The sequence below is a fragment of the Paramacrobiotus metropolitanus genome, unplaced genomic scaffold (genome assembly GCF_019649055.1).
Source record: "Paramacrobiotus metropolitanus isolate TYO unplaced genomic scaffold, Prichtersi_v1.0 Parri_scaffold0000059, whole genome shotgun sequence".
In the NCBI taxonomy this organism is placed as follows: domain Eukaryota; kingdom Metazoa; phylum Tardigrada; class Eutardigrada; order Parachela; family Macrobiotidae; genus Paramacrobiotus; species Paramacrobiotus metropolitanus.
The window spans coordinates 368,624-386,474 of NW_026570279.1; the positions used below are offsets into that span (position 1 = coordinate 368,624).

At 48.5% G+C, this 17,851-nt stretch overlaps 1 long non-coding RNA gene across 1 annotated transcript; it reads right to left on the bottom strand.

The window, feature by feature from the left end:
- Nucleotides 1-5,709: 5,709 nt before the first annotated feature.
- On the bottom strand, nucleotides 5,710-6,649 carry LOC129593063 (uncharacterized). The gene is made up of 3 exons (XR_008691053.1): nucleotides 6,383-6,649; nucleotides 6,248-6,277; nucleotides 5,710-6,043 (listed from the first exon to the last, which is right to left on the bottom strand). It is a non-coding gene; the product is annotated as an uncharacterized LOC129593063 (long non-coding RNA).
- Nucleotides 6,650-17,851: the final 11,202 nt, after the last annotated feature.

Here is a 17,851-nt window from a genome sequence, read left to right on the forward strand (position 1 = left end):
TCTATTCGTCGAAACATGATCGGTACATTCAATAGGGCAAACACGAATTTTATATGAAAGTCAGTTCATGATTCTCTCAACCTATAAAGCATCCCCTACCCGAAAAGAAAGCCGAAATATCAGTCTATAAGGTGTGAAATTGAAAACAGTGATAGGGCACTGGGTCACTAGTTCGGTAACTTATCACTTCACTGGCTCTTTTCACTGGAAGTTGGTGTGTGCCCAGTGGTGTATGTCCGTTCAGTAGTGGTGGCTCGATTACTTGTTTAGCTAACCGGTTCCGTTTGCCGGACAGTAGTGGTAGCTCGGTCACTCATGTACACTGTACAATAATGACAGCTTGGTCACTCGTTCACCCACCGGGCTCTCTGCACCGGGCAGTAGTGGTAACTCGGTAACTCGTTCCCTAACCTGCTTTGTACACTGGACAGTAGTGACAGCTCGGTCACCCGTTCACCACCCGGGCTTTCTGCGCCGGACAGCAGTGGTAGCTCGATCACCCGCTCACCTAACGGACTTTGTACACTGGACAGTAGCAACAGCTCGGTCACCCGCTTACCTACCGGGCTCCGTGCACCGGACAGTAGTGACAGCTCGGTCACCCGCTCACCTCACGGGCTTTCTGCGCCGGATAGCAGTGTTAGCTCGATCACCCGCTCACCTAACGGACTTTGTACACTGGACAGTAGTGACAGCTCGGTCACCCGCTCAACTTCCGGAATCTGTGCACGGACAGTAGTGGCAGCTCAGCACTCCTTCACCGAACGGGCTTTTTGCGCCGGACAGCATTGGTAGCCTGGTCACCCGCTGCGCTAACGGACTTTCTGCGCTGGACGTTAGTGACAGCGCGGTCACCCGCTCTCCTACCGGGCTCTCTGCACCGGACAGTAGTGGTAACTCGGTCACTCGTTCCCTAACGAGCTGTTTACACTGAAAAGTAATGAGAGCTCGGTCAACCGCTCACATAGCTATCCACAGTTGCAGTTCGGTCACTCACTGGCTCAGCGGGCTATTTTTACTAGAATGTAGTGGTATTTCGGTCAACTAACGGGCTTGTGCACCGAACAGTGGCGGCAGTTCTGTCTGTCGCTGCTTGGTCGGCACTTGTTTAGAAATTGTCCTCGATGACAACGTTGGATATGTAGTCGTTCTCGTCGCAATAACGCCACCGGTCTGCTACTGTAATTAAATTATTTCTGATATTTTAATTATTGGAAAATACTTTCATTTTTTAACTATATTTTATTTGGTGTACGTGGCAACATTGCCTGGTTAAAAATACCACGATGACAATTATTACAAGCACAGCGCGCGGCGCTTACGCGCCGCGCTGCAGTGCAAAGGCGGTTCTTGTAGGCTGGGCTTATTTTGCTAAACTAATGGAAGTGATACGGTTTTTTATGCTAAGTAAGTCTTATTGAAAAGGTAATACAGTTACTGTATCTAGAAACGTGCTAAACCGAAATTCTTCTGTTACAAAACGCTTAAAAGCTTGGACAAATAATGCGTAACCTTCGGTTACCAAATGTTTAAAAAAGCAGGTACCGCACGCGTGGCCTTCGTTGACCAAAGGTTTAAAAGAGCGGGTACCGCACGCGTGGCCTTGGGTGACCAAAGGCTTAAAAAGGCGGGTACCGCACGCGTGGTCTTCGGTGACCACAGGCTCAAAAAGGCGGGTACCGCACGCGTGGCCTTCGGTGGCCAAAGGCTCAAAACGGCAGGTGCTGCACGCGTGGCTTTCGGTTACTAAAGGCTTATGAAGCGGGAATGGCACGTCTGGGCTCTTGGGATTAAATGCTTAATAAGGCGGGTGGCGCACGCGTAGGCTCCGTTGACCAAAGTTTCAGTAAGGCGGGTACCATACACGTCGCCTTCGGTGGCCAAAAGCTTTAAATATCATGGTGACCAAAGGCTTTAAAAGGCTTTCGGTGACCGAAAGCTAAAAAACCTTTGGTTACCAAAGGCTTAGAAAGGCGGATACCGCACGCGTTGTATTTGGTATCCAAAGGCTTTGGTGGTCAAAGGCTTAAAAGCCTTTCGGTGACGAAAGGCTTATTAAGGCGGGTGCCGCACGCAAGGCCTTTGGTGACCAAGGGCTTTAAAGGCCCTCGGTGGCTGAAGGCTTAAAAGACATTCGGTGACCAAAGGCTTAAAAGGCCTTTGGTGACCTAACACTTAAAGGGCCTTCGGTTACCAAAGGCTTAAAAAACATTAGGTTTAATAAGGCGGATACCCTACGCGTTGACCAAAGGCAAAATAAAGCGAATACCGCACGCGTTGCCTTGGGTGACCAAAGGATCAAAAACGTGGATTTTTCACGCGTGGCTCACAGTTACAAAGTTTTTCTGTGTTTGTTGTTCTACTTAGGTTTCCAAAGCCTAGTTGCACTTAGCTTTCCAAAGCTTACGTTCACTAACGTTGATGGCTTAGTGTGTTTGGAAACATCACTTCTGGAGGAATTGGCAGTTCAGGCTGATCTGGTGGTTCGGGTTTATCTGGCTGCTCTGGTAGTTCTGGCTGGTCTGGTAGTTCTGGTGGATCTGGTGGTTCGGGCTGTTCTGCTTGATCTGGTAGTTCTGGCTGATCTGGCAGCTCTGGTTTATATGGCTGCTCTGGCTGATTTGGCTACACTGGTTCTTCTGGCTGGTCCGGTAGTTTTTGTTGATCTGGCAGTTCTGGTTGATCTGGTAGTTCTGCCTGATCTGGTGGTTCTGGCTTTTCTGGTAGTTCTGGCTGATCTGGTGGTTCGGGATTTTCTGCTTGATCTGGTAGTTCTGGCTGATCTGGCAGCTTTGGTTTATCTGGCTGCTCTGGCTGATCTGGCTACTCTGGTAGTTCTGGCTGGTCTGGTAGTTTTGTTTATCTGGCTGCTCTGGCTACTCTGGTAGTTCTGGCTGGTCTGGTAGTTTGGTTAATCTGGCAGTTCTGGTTGATCTGGTAGTTTTGGCTGATCTGGTGGCTCAAGCTAATCAAGCAAAGTTTTGTACTGGCACTAAGGTTTCGAAACCTTAGTAAGCCGAAGGCTGAAGGTAGGCCTGGTTGATCTGGTTGATCAGGTAAATGTTGGTACAGACACTATGGTTTCGAAAGCTTAGTAAAAGTTATAAGCTTGAAAGCCGAAAGGTTGGTTCTGTCCAATCGGAAACGTAAGGCTGGTTCTGGCCAGTCAGAAAGCTAAGGCTGGTTCTGGCCAATCAGTAAACTTTGGAGGCGGGAACGTGACGAACAAACATCTCTGCTTTAATATATAGGATTATAATAATTTAGTTACATTTGGTGAAGGTAGTCAAAACTCTTCCGCTGTGGCGCTCGAAGCGGGAGAGGATTTAAAAGAAATGAATACTATCTGGCCGGGTTTTCGACTTCGGGCTTTCAGAATATAAAATTGGTTTTGGTCAGTCTTTTCTGGTTTGCCGGCTCTGGTGTATCCCATTCGTTGCAATATAGATCTGAATCTTGATACTGATGATACGGTTTGATACCAGCTTAGTGTGCAAAATTTTTAAAATACTTTGCACGCGCACTATTTTTTTACAGACGACTTAACGAGCGTAAGACAACAGAGGCCGTAAACCGCTAAATTTGTGGAAAGCCGGTTGCGTGTTGCTGAGTAGTGTGTGCAGCAGTTTTTGTTTTGAACACTTAAAAATCGATTAATCACTGCAAATACACTTAATTCGATCACTTAACGGGTTGTTTTCAGCATTACGAAGAAATTCGCAGAACAGTATTGTACACAAGTTAAAAGCTGTTCAAAAGGCAGCTGTGGACAGCCGCGGATTATACGTACCGCTGACAACATACTGTATGCGATTAACCAGAAAAATCACTAAACAGCAAGCAACCAATATCAAAATACAGTGTACCATCAGACACAAACACATTCATTTCGTTCAGTATCTTTTTAAAATTTGAGTACAGTAGGCAGTGTGCGAGTCGTTACATCATTCATTTCGCTATGGTGTGAGAACAGTTGAGCACAACCAATTCAACAAATGTTGATTGTCTTTCCCATGGCTTTAAAAGCTTTGAGTAAGCGGCTCGCCGTAACGTCCTGTCCGTTTTCCATTTTGCTGATTGTTGCCTGACTGACACCAATCCGGTTCGCTAGCTCCAGCTGGCTTATATGCATATCCTGCCGCAGTTGTTTCATCTCTCTGACCGCTTTCTGCGGGATAGCAAACTTTTTACGAATTTGCGCATTAAAATGCATAAATGTCGAGCTACTTTTTTCTTTACGATGTACTGGAAGGAATGCGAAAACTTGACATTTTTACTCATCATTAAGCAGCAAAAGATTTTTTAAAGAAATAGACATTCTGTATGCCACCGTTCAGAAGTTAGCTCTGGCACTGGCTGTAATTTGAGTCGATTTAGCGGCTGGAAAAAACTGGCCTGTAATTCATATAATTACACACATGTCATCATATTTATATGCATTAATATATAAAATTTTTAAAGCTGTTGCTTGCCTCCTTTGTCTCACATCGTTTTCCACCGGCGTCGACACAGGCATACTAGAAAAAATGCATTAAATTAAATTGGGTTGCGAACTATAGGACATCTGGATCGAAGATCTTCCTATACCCATTGAACCAACGTTAATAGTATGTACGTAGTAAGTATTGTACTAGTAACATTACAGTAACAGTAGTATGTTGGTATAATATTATGTGCGTTCTCCTTCAGCCAGAAAATGCATTTTCCAGTCCCATTCTCTGCCCTTGGTACGCATAGACTTAATTGTGCAATTCGTTGCTGTCAAAATTAAGAAATGCAGTAGCCTATTTTTAAGCAGTATTGGCCTTGGATACAAAGACTTACCAGGGCACACGCTACTATTACCAACTGCAAAAACAAACGAAAAATATTCATTATTACGGGGAATATCGGGAAGCTAAGAAAATTTGTCATCGGAAATTCAGCTGACAAATTTATAAAAACAATGTTGTAATAATTAAACCCGTAAGCTTTATAAGCCTACGGAGTTAGTATTTCGCCTAATATGCAATTAAAAAACCAGTACAGTGTACCGTTCTTAAAAGATCGCAGTATACTTCGAAGTACTGTTTTTAAACTGATTACAGTACATGCAATGGGTTAGGCGACATCCATAAATTACGTCACGCGAAAATGGACAGTTTGACACCCCCCCTGTGTCACTAATGCCAGGAAACCGAGATCCCCTCCCCTGAGCGTTACGTAACAAAATTAGAACCCCTCCATCGATATAGCATGTTGAAGTCATAATCGTAAAAAATTTTTAAAGCCCCCCTCCCCCTTGTAACAAACAGTAACGCTTTCAGGACCTCCCCCCTCCCCCTACTTGCGTGACGTAATTTATGGATGGCGCTTTAGCGCTCAGTCGTACTTCGTACTGTATGTGCACGGCTCGTGTACATATTGTACGTACAATAACTCAGTGAATCGGTGCCGAAAAATTCAAAAACCCCGCGGTTAACTTCCACCGGTTTTTAAATTTCAACATTACGAGTATTGTGCAACATGATTTATTTCCCTGTACAGTACTGATGTGTCTTTTTGTGGACAATAATTTACGATTTGTCGACAATAAATTTTTTATAATTGTTTTTCCGGCAGTTATTGACTGGTGTTGTCATTTTGTCTTCTTGTTTTCTTTGCTAACGATCTCTTCGAGCATATTCGACAAGCAAAAAAGTTTTGTGGGAAGGTAAAGTGTTTGCCGGCAGAATTTTGTTTTTCTCTTTCTGGTAGTCTTTTTCTTACAGATGCGGAAATCCTTTCCAGATGAATGCATTACATCCGTGCATTCGCTTTAAGTACCACTGCTGCAACAACGAAATCCAGGAGAACACATTAATATGCCAACGCTAACCAGTAACTTTACTCCAGAAACTGAGATTTTGTACAGAAAAGTCGAAATAATGACGACAATAACATCAAAATAATGACGATATCTTAGTAACAGGAATAGTGATACATTTGGCATTTAATGTTTCTGTTTTAAAACTACTTTGGAAGCTAGTCCCAACCGCTCTGCAATCTCCTCTTGGGTCGGCTGCTATAATTAACAACAAAGGTGATTATGATAGTTAAGAGAGTAAAAGTGCACCACGTAACTGACGGGTAACTTTTTTCCCGAATAATACTGGCGGACAGTATTATATAGTCAGATATTACTTCTGCACATCCGTGAAAAGTTCTGGTCTAGATTCTTATAAGATATTGTATCAAAAGGGAATTAGTTGCGCATAGTTATACTTACTTTATTGTCTTTGGCATCGATATGGACAAACTGCAACGAAGAGTGAACATTTTTACCAAGCTTTTTTCAAACCGGATATGGTCGTAACAGGGAGATATAAACGAGGCGAATTAATTATTCCAGTTAATAACTTACCAGCGCCGAAGCTGTCGCAACCAACAGCAAGAACAACCGTAGAAAATTCATTGTTAACACTTCCGAGAGGATAAAACTGCACTCAGCATCGACAATGAGAATACTAATCAGAAATAGAAATTCACAATGAATTCGTAGTCTGTGTTCAGGACTGTGATTAAAAATCAGTGCTGCTTCTAGTATTGTATATATACAAGAATAAATCGTACAAAACACACTGGAAAATAAACAACATGCGGAAGCCTTGTTTGCTACTGCTGTCAAAACATGCCGTTAAATTATTTTTCCTGTACGTGGCCGTTGGTGTTGTCGTTGTTGCGCAGTGTCTTCTCGGAATCGATGTACAAAAATATATGCAGAAAAGCCAACAAACGTAGTAACAATTAATTTTGTCAATGCCAGTTCAGTGCACGCGACAACGGAAGCTTTGCGGCCAAACAACAAACAAACAACATGCTTGCAGTATAAGTCAGGAAGATAATTTTATGCGCTACCTTAAGCTGCAGCAAAAAATTAAACGCCAATTTATGCATACGATGAGCTTTATACGTATTACCTATTACGGCCCGCCACGCGTTTACGCTTTACTTGCGCTTGGCATGTCTGATGCGCGTCGAACCTGATAAAAATAACTTGAATTTTCTGATGGATGGGAGTTCAACAAAAGTAGGAATACATCGACGGGCATGTACTCGTATATGAGCAGCCAGCAGGAGTGTAGCTCCATGTCGTCATTAAGATTCCATTGAAATTCTATTAGGCTAGCACTGTTTTTTTTCTACCGTGACGTACAATCTACTATTTATGACGACATTTATACGATGTCCAAACGTTCTTACATCTCCTCATCGTGGCGATCTGCGATTTCGGTTTGGCAATACTCAGCATGATCGGCTTCATGAAGCCCGGTAAACCAGATGAACATCTGGTTTACCGTTCCCCAATGTCCTGCGCTAAATACAATAACTTTTTCAATACACGTACCCATACAATAACTTTTTTAATACACATTTTCGTTGGTTTCGGGCCACTGTCGGCTATACGGTTGTATTGATAAGCCTGCATTGACTGATGTCGGTATCCGGTTATGGACATTAAGGTCGTACTGTTGGTAGTTACAGTGAGTCAAGGCAGTCGCTGCATGTTCGATGATCGATGCTCGAGGTACCTATTCATGTTCGAAGATTTTGCAGCGTTTGTACATCACAACATTTTCAGCACTGCTTGTGTAGTTGGTAGCGGTTTTATGTTTTCTTCTTAGGTATTAGAAACAGCAGATGCAGTTTGGCGTGATAATTTTGAAATTCAATAATTGTCAGGGTGTGTATGAGATTTATTTGCATTCTGCCTGCATGTGTTCGTATTCCATTACACTACATTACCACCGAAAGGGCTTATCCGAGCAATACGAAGCATGTTGTTCTCAACTATGTTATATGTATACCAATGAATGAATGAATTTTCACACTCAGCACAATTGTGAATGTGTCTCTTGTCTGGACTTCCGTTCCGGCCGTATTTTAGCGCATTTAACGCTCGACACTAGTTATTAGTTTGTGATTTTAGTAAATGCTGCGCTGATTTTAGTAAATGCTAAAGGAGTAATAAGGAAGAATAATTTTATAAAATTATTGTCAGCTTCAGTGAATTCGGTAAATGAGATTCCAGTAATCCGGAAGGACAAACGAGCAAAACTGAAAAGTTTGTCGCTATTGAAAGGCGTGTGTCTGCGTTTACATACATACATTTACCACTATTCAAAGGAAGCAGCAGACACAACAATGACAGACAGCACGAATACAATGCACAATATAGACTTTCGGTAGTTTCTTTGACGGTAACTGCAATACGTCGGTTATTCCGATATACTGTATTTATTACATTATTTACTATTTAGTATATTTATTTACATAGGCACGTGCCGTTTTATTAAAATCCATCTCATCAAGCTGAAAACAGTACGAGGCAAGCGACAACTCTTTCCCATCGCTTTAGTAAATTTTATCACTTTCCCTGCTGCATCTTACCCGTGTGCAGGCGCTCACGTGATACTGATATCGTATCCACTGTAATCAGCGCTTACTGAGCCGGCGATAAAATCTCGTCTGCCGTGCTCTTCTCTATTTTCTTTATCAGTTTGAACAATCAACTATAGCTGCAAACCGACGTGAAACGGCTGAAATCAAGTATCACGTGAGCGCCTGCAGACGGGTAAGACGCAGAAGGGAAAGTTATAAAATTTACTAAAGCGATGGAAAAGAGTTGTCGCTTGCCTCGTACACAGGATTCTTATGTCAGCTGTCAGACCTTATTTCATGCTATTAGCATCCTGCTACTTCTCCGAAGCGCAAGGAAAATAACTTCCTGCGCTGTGAGTAGAACCGATAACTGTTTAACGTTACCCACAAGGCCACAAGTAACAGCTAACATGCAATGCTGTTTCCGTACAGAGAAAAGCCAGGTTGCCGGGAATCTTACCAGCACAACTGGTACGGCAAACTCTTTCTCCATCCTCAGAACATGCAGCTCTTATCGAGACAACCGGAAAAAGAAATGCAATTGTTTTCTCAGTGTTTAAATTTTAACGGTGCAGCAGTGTCTCCGCGGATTCGCTTTTCGTTATTTTCATACCTATTGCCTATTATTTTTCCATGAATAACATCCTGTTACTCCTAATTACAACAAGCGAAGCGCACAACATTAACACGCAATCACTTAGCCAACTCAGCTTTCAGCAGTCTATGTGTAGTTGTCGCAGTAAAATGATTTTTCATAAGAAAGCATACAGCGTAAATAATGCAGAATGCCTTACAATTTTTTTGCGGTCTAACTACAGAAAAAAAGAAATTGCAAAAGCAGTTATTTCCATACAGGATACCAAATTTACGATTTACTTTTGTACTATGTATACAGCATAGGCTTGTCCGAGCACCGCGTTTCCGGATCTCTTATACTGCATTCGCAAAAATTTCAGGGATAGTATCAGATGGCGCTGGCTAAGCGCGCATCCTCCATCGACAGCGGAACAAAAGCAAACCCGGATGGAGGCTTTAATGCAGAAATCTAACACACACCGCCGCGCTTTGCGCGCGAGCCAAAAACCAACTGCCAAGAAAACGGATCCTGCAGCCAGCACAGCTGTGCTGCAGGCCGTGAAAAAGCATGCAAATGCCCAGACAGGAAAAAACCCAAAACCAACCAATGACAGAAGGGCTGAATCATAAGCCCGCCCTGACATCCCTGTACGGTCTAACACTGAGCTCCTGCGAAGTGCAGGTAAATGGCGTGATTTGCCGTAAAAGAACAGTGGATACAGGGACCGGTACGGTCCCTGTACTATGTCTAATAGACTGTACTACCGGGTGGCTCGGTTCCAGTTCGGTCGGCTCACGTGGTCCGGTATCGGATCCAGTTCGGTCAGGTTTGGTCGGCTCGGTCCCGGTTTGGTCGGCTCGGATCTGGTTCGGTTTAGGAATGGTTCTGGGTCGGTTTGGCTCGGGTTCGGCCACGGGCGGTCCAGTGCTTGGGTCAACGCACTGTCGCGCCAGAATCCAGGGTCGGATGCGGAAATCGGTAGATTCCGCATTTTATCCGTCTGGGAAAAGGTCACCGTCTGGGGAAAATCGCGCAGGGGTTTGGGGCACAGGTACGGCCATGACCCTGCAAACACAAAAATACGCTGCTCCGGGTAGGGAAAATCAGCTGCTCCGCCGGGGGAAAGGTTGTTGTCCCAGGTAGGACGGGCATGGTTTTGGTGGGGGGGGGGGGAATTTCTCGGCGTGGTGATGGTGGTCGATCCGGCCGTGGGGATCGGGGTTGGCATGGCTGTTGGTGGTGGTGAAGGGTCCGCAGGTTTCCTGCTGGTCCGGGTTGCGTCCACCGTCGGCCTTCGTCATCGGTACGGTGTGGCTGTGGGTTTGTCCGTCCATCGCTGCACTTCTGGCTTGGCGACATCTCCATCCCTTTCTGGGAGAGGCAGTTTCTTCCGCGTTCTGCGGGAGTGACGGCACAGCTCCGGCGACTGACGGGAAATCCGGGTGAGCTCCGTACCCGGGGTTGGCACAGGGCGCGATCACGCGATCTGGTCCACAACTCAGAGGTGGCCCGTGAGCGGGGCAAGCCCGCTGTGCAACACACGAACGTCTCCGTGAGCTGCTACCATATCAGATGGCGCTGGCTAAGCGCGCATCCTCCATCGACAGCGGAACAAAAGCAAACCCGGATGGAGGCTTTAATGCAGAAATCTAACACACCGCCGCGCTTTGCGCGCGAGCCAAAAACCAACTGCCAAGAAAACGGATCCTGCAGCCAGCACAGCTGTGCTGCAGGCCGTGAAAAAGCATGCAAATGCCCAGACAGGAAAAAACCCAAAACCAACCAATGACAGAAGGGCTGAATCATAAGCCCGCCCTGACAATAGCGATTGCGACGGTGAGCACGTCTGCGTTGATCGGACGCACTACGATTCATGCGCAAATATTCCGCACGATACAGACAACGGTCAAAATTTCCAGACGTTTCGGGATATTCGAAGTCTAATTTGCTGTTCCATAAAGCAGTTTATAAACAGCCAGGTTTGCGCAATTCCTGCCTTTTTGATTGCAAGCGTTCTACTTACCTACAGCCAGTATCTCCACCTTTGTGAACTTTGCCCTTCGCCATAATGCGTCGAACCCTACCTTATACTATCAGCGATTACGCGCTATTATAATTATTACTACCAGAGTATCTGTATGCCGCTTCCTTGGTTTTGGCCGTACTGGTATTGGGTTACTATGGGTATTATTGCTCACTGCACACTCCTTTCAACATTTACCTCGTACAAGTACTGTTGATACAGGCAACCTCTATGGCTCTGGCAATGCCGGGTGCGTTTCTCTTGGCTGTTGGGCGTTTTACCTATGAAACATTCTCCTTATGTGCCGTGCACGTAGTCCACGAATGGAGTATCCAGGGAATGACCTCCGTTGGACACGTCCTCATTGCATTCAGACGTATTTTGACGGTGGCCTGGCCAGGGTTATATACCATACGAGAAAAGTCGCTGTATTTATTTGTATGATAATCTGTATTTTGTTTATCGCGTTGCGCCTCCCGGGAACATTCTTGGGGCTGTCCAACTATACTGCTGCTGAATCGTACGATGACAATATGAAGGTGCTTATGCGCACACTGCCAGTGTATCTGTACTCGTCCGTGATGAGAAAGTTATTGGATCCGTGGATCTGGGTAATTCAGGCCAGCCTTCCATATGTTCTCTGGAAGACATGGCGGTAAAAAAAAAGATTGCAGATCGTGTCCGTCATTCGTTACCAAGCTATCAACCACGTAATTCGACCTACCTTTCAGAAATTTTTCCCAAGCTAAGTTCTAATTTAGTCCTATGTTTTAACGATAAGTTTGTTTTTATAGTGTTCGGCCAGTCGCTATGGCAGCATACGAGTAGGCAGCCAGCGACAGTCCCGCTTCCGGTGTGCTGACTCACACCGAGTTCCACTCGCTCTCGTACGCCGTATCAGCCTCGACTCTCTCGGCTACGCCTTACGACGCCTACGGCTATACGTCTCGGCCAGTCAGCGTTCGTTCGCTCGTGTTGGATCAGCCCAGTGCTAATAGGCATTTTCCATGTTACGGCTCATTCAGCCGCTCATTCCTGTTCAGTCATGATTTTGCTCACGCACAGAGCTGTACTTTATTGCTGTCACACAATAAAGCCTAATTTTCCTCACTATCGTGAGCCTCTGCGCCGTGCTGCTGATATGATAGAAGATCTCGGTTTTTCCTTCTGTGGAACCTTTTGAGAGACGGTGTAGAGCTACATCCGTAACGGCCGACGAGAAGAAAGGGGAGAACCGAATGGTTGCCATCCCTATCTGATCGCCGCCAGCCAAAACGGTCTGGTTTCTCTTGTCTCTTTTGCGGCGGAACGAAGCGCGCCCTCGGCGACCCTTGGGCGGAACGACTCGGAGCACCCTTCCCACCAGCGCGGACGGAACGTTTCTTGCGCGGACGACCAGCAGAACCACTGGCGGAGCGATTTCGCCCGGGTAGATCGGCGGACGGAACGATCCTTGCGGATCCTCGGACGGAACGGACGGAGCGGAACCCTCTCACCATCATCAATCGGGGTCGCCCTTGGCTTAAGTGGCACCCGCAACTTTAACGCGCGGGACTCACCGGACAACCAAGCGGTTTCACCCGGATTAAACCGGTAAACAGGGTCGACCGACCCTCGGTAAACCGTGTAGAGCCTCGGTAGACCCGATATAGCCGGGTAATTTTAACTGTCCACCGACAAAAACTAGTTTCGGTCGGCTAAAAAACCTTTTTCACCCGGAGAAACGGGCCTAAAAACATCTTTTTTGGGTAGATTAGGGGTCAGCCAACTTTACCAGTTCGGACCCTCGAGCCTCGGTGAAGACCCTCCGAACCACGGTCCGAACCACCCTCTGAACCACCCTCGGAACCTTATCTTGAATTTAGAAAATTAAGGGATTAATTTTCCCCCGGCCAAATCAATTTTTGGTCGGCTAAATTAATTTTTCTAAATTTTTCTGATTTTTCCGCAATTTTTCCATCGCGGAAATTAAATAATTTAACTCAAAAATAATTGTGAAGTCACGACGGCCGGTTTTACATATTAAAATCTGACCAATCAAGATAGCGGGGAAATTCCCTATGCTATAGGCCCGTAGTGAGTCACCGATTTTTTGGAATTTTGCACGCGGCGCGTAAATCGTGACGTAGGCGGCAATTAACAAGATTAATTCGTGTGACGTCACAGCTGTCACTAGCAGTAGTATAGGAGGTACGTTAGTAACCGTACTGTACCGCAACCTGTACTGAGTCACAAGTAGTACAAGCACACCCACCACATCACCCTTCACCCCACCGAACCTCTGCCCCCACCGGATTTCTGCCCCTCACTGGATCTGGGCCCCCCCGGACCTTTGGAGGCTTTGATCCCAAACAAGTTTTTCGATTCAACCGGAAGTCCCGAATGGGGATATTCGGTTGATTCAACGGAGGCTGGGACTCGACTTAGCGGAGGTTCGACTGCACCAGAGGTCCCCAATAGGGATATCTGGTCAACCCGGCTGAGGCGAAAACCGCTCAAGCCCCCCACCTTCGGCGGTAACCGGATACTGCTGGACGCACGTCCCCAATTAGGGACTCTGACCGACTTCTGCAGATCGCCAGAACCAATGTACCCGGACATACCGCAACCGGACCTTCAAAACCGGACATATCGAAGCCTTGACCCTCGAAGCCAGACGTACCGAGGTTGATCAACCTGAACCCGTTGGCATCACACTGTCCCCAAATAGGGATAGTCTGTACGTCCCGGCCCAGGTATCACATCTCCATTCCCAGGGTTACCGAAGCTGAGGGTCAGAATGAGCGCTCAGACCCGTAATTACCAGACTCCACCGGAACCGACGAAGACCGGGGGCTACGACCCTCATCATGTTAGTCCAGCTGGCCGCAACGTACCATCCACTTAGGCTAGTGGAGGTACAGGCGACCCCTTCACCCGGACAGAACGTCCCTTATATCGGCCTCGGGGCTTCACCTCAGTCGGACCCTCGGTACGGAACCCCGGTGGACTGCAAACTTAACCCATCAGAAGGGCGCGAACAGAACTCGCCACTTCTCCAGCAGACCCTAGGGCAACTGCAAGCGAATTCGGCGCAGAGCTTCGGCACCTTGCAGCATAACCAGACGGAGACCTTGCAAGCCGTCGGTGCCCTCAAAACGGAAACTCGACAAGCGCTCGGTAACCTACGGCAAAACCAAGCGCAGACTCTGCAGGCTGTCGGCATACTCCAGAGGGAGCACCAAGAAACCCGGCATGCCCTTGGCACCTTACAAAAGGACACTCGGCAGGCTATCGACGCCCTACACCGGCGGATCTCCGACTTGGAGCAGCAGTCTGCATCGGAGCCAACAACGCCACAACCTCAACACCCAAGAATCCACCGGCCCGCACCTCAGAATGAGGTGACTGGACCTCACCCTGTGTACACCAGCCTCCGATGATGCTTTTAGAGCAGCACCCGAGGCATCCGACCCTCAATATGACCCAATTAGGTCTAATTGAGGATCCCAACCGGCCATTAGACATTACCAAGTGTCATCAGCCGCCAGCCCGGCCCCCGGAGACCCGTCTGGGGCTTATCGTCGACTACAGAATCAGCCAACTCGGGCGGATCCTGACCCCCGCCTGCAAATTGCCGGACGGATGCCGCATAATGCGGCGGCCCCAGAACATCTGAGACCGTTGGCACCGGGAGATCGACTCAACTCGGTCGACCCGCTTGGTTTACAGACATGCGGGGCAACCATCCGGCTCCATACCCGTGTCAGCCCCGGCTCAACATCAAGTTCAATTACAGCCGGCTCAACCCCTGCTGATCCCGGTGGCCCAACAAAGCTTCCACGTAGCTCAACCGCTCCCCTTCCCGGTGGCCCAACCAGGCTACCCAGCAGCGCAACCGCTGCTCGTCCCGGTGGTTCAACAAGGCTACATGGCAGCCCAACCGCAGCCGACCGTAGCAGCATTAAGGAATGCCCGGGATTGTGAAGAGAGATTGCGTCGGGCGATCGACCGTAGCAACCGGCCCCAGTTACCAAAGTTTGACGGGGTCTGCGGAAGCCTGGATAGATGGGTTAAAACCATGCGACGGATCTATGGACCGGACGGTGACCTGAATGAACGGGACGTGAAATTCACGACCGCGTTGGAAAATGATCTCTCCGGCCCGGCTCTCGAATGGTTTGAAAACCAATCGACCTTCGAGCCCGAAGAAGGATGGACCGTCGGTGAATGGCTGGATAAGTTCACCGACCGGTTTGCGGAGGGTGACAAGCAGGCCAACGCCATAGCGGAGATCAACCGACGGACGTACCGCTTCGGGCAAGAAACACAGGAGCAGTACTACGATGCCATGATGAATATTAATGCACGTGGTGGTCTTTCGGAAAAGCTGGCCCTCACCTACTTACGCAAGAACGTAACCGAATCAGAGTTACGCCTGGCCCTGGACATCAGGATGCCGGAAACCACCGATGACTTTTTGGCATATATCCGGAAGTTCACCGCCGGAAAAGCGGAGTACAAGGCGCCGATGGAAGAAAATCATGTTCGAAACGTGATTTTGGCCCCAGAACGCCAACACGCGGTGCACCTTGCGTCCCCAATAGGGATGTTCACCGTGCAGCCCCGGGCTCCGCTGCCATCTTACGGTGGAATCGGCCAGTACCCAGGAATCGGATTTGCTGACCAGGATCGAGGCTATAACGGAGAGTGCGGAAACGGATTCTGGCAGGGTAACCATGATCAGGCGAGAAGCCTCGGCCAGAATGGTAAAAACCACGGGCCCAATCAGAGCTAGCGGACCCTGGATGCCTACGTGAATAGGCAAGAGGGCTTGCTCCAGCAGTGGACATTTGAGAACGGCATTACTTGCGGTAACTGCATGTGGGCAATCACCACAGCAATACCTACGCGTACGCCAACGTCGACCCGGCGTTCAACCCGAACCTCCGCTGGTATATGGATTGGCGTCAAAAGTATGCTGCCGGTGGCCTATTAGGCGCGGCAAACCCGAACCGTGCGGCCTTGGCAACCCCGCGCCCAATAGTTGCAGGGAGACCGAGGAAAAGGGCCAACCGGAACCAGCCTCCCGACAGAAGGAATCGAGTGGCCGGCGGAAACCAGCCGGACGGAGGTGGAAATTACCTCGGACCTGGCGGATATCAGAATCCCGCTGGGCAGATGCAACAGTCGGTATCCCCGGTGCCATATTCCCCCCATAACGGCGGTGGATCGGCCTCGGTGCACTTGACGGGAAACGAGTACGGTCAGTAAGCACCGGTGGCTTGGCTGACCGCTTACCACCAACTGATCAACCGGATAAAAATAATCCCGGAGGATCCACTATAGGCGCCCAAAGTCGCGCCAAGGGGTCCCCGTCTGATGAGAGAACCTTCGTCGGACAACCTGGTATCCAGAAAGGAGCCGGAAAAATACCAATAACGAGGATCACTGCAGGCGCCAATAGCTGCCGCGGTAAACCCTGACCTAACAAGAGAACCTTGGAGGCTCCGAATGGTATCCAGAACGGAACCCTTTTATCCGGAAGCAACAACGTTGCCGGACCTTCCGGAGCGACTGATACCCTTAGGCCGACTGGCGACAATATCGCCGTCGGCTCTCCTAGAATATGGTCGGTGACCACCCGGGACAAGTTTGGCATCCCGGATGAACCGAGTCAACCGACCCGAGGATCCACCATGGCGTCCAAATTAGGCTCCTGTGGCTCTCAGCCTCTGCAGAAGACCCTTAAAGGACGACATGGTTCCCAAAAAGGAATAGTGTCGTCCGGTAGCACCAATGCTGCCGGGTCGTCTGGCGCCCATAACGTCGCCAGACCAGCCGGCGCCATCAACGGCGCCGTGCCCCTTGGACCCTCCGGTAACATTAACGGCACTTCGTCCACCAAAACGTCGGACGTCAAAAACGTCGCCAGACCGATGGGTGCCAAGAACGGCTCCTTACCCACCGCATCGGATGGCGCCACTAAAGTCCCACGGCAACCGGACCTTGAGCCTCGGTGAAAGACTGTAACACGACCCCCTAGGATGCGAGAAGGCCTCCTGGACCCTCCACCGCATCCGCAGCGTATGGAATGCCCGTCAAAAGGACGGAAGGATCCTCCGGTAAAACTTTGGCTGGATCGTCTGCCAAAACTGCAGACACGGTTACCTCCCACGGGCCCAGGGATGGAACCTCAGCGAAGGCAAGCAATGTCGCCGAATACAAGGAGACTTACGCTCGGGCGCAAGGTGACGGAGTAGCTACCCGTTCAACTGCATCCGGCGCAAGTCAATCCACACCGTCAGTTACCAGCATAGGGGAGTTGCTGCAAAGGAACCTCCGGTCGAGATGCGAAGTCTTAACGGACCCTTCGGTTGATCGGACACCCAACCGCCTAACCCTGCGGTAATGCCTATCCCGATACCAGAGGCATCGGGCAGTGTGGATACACGGGTAAACCGGAATGTGTGCGCCGGTGAAATTCTTATCCCCTGCCAGGATAGAGCTGGCAACGGACAGAAGATCGTCGCAGTAATGCAAGCGCGGAGGGAGGATGCACCCCTAACGAGTCAAACTGGCAACGGAAAGAAGATCACCGTGGCTAAGGAAGCCCGGAAGGATGATGTAGCCCAGCTAATAAACGGGACGGTAAAGTCTATCCCGATACAAGAGGCATCGGGCACTGAGCGGCAGACAGAAGAGCCGTTAATGCCCTCTTCGAGCCAGGCCGAATTTGCAGCCATGACTGCCAAAGTAGAAGCACTCTGGGGCGATAAGAAGGGCTTACTGGACTGGTACCTTAAATAGCTGCCAACATGCGCGACCTCTGCTGAATGCCGGAGGATACCGCTTGAGAACCAACGGTCCAA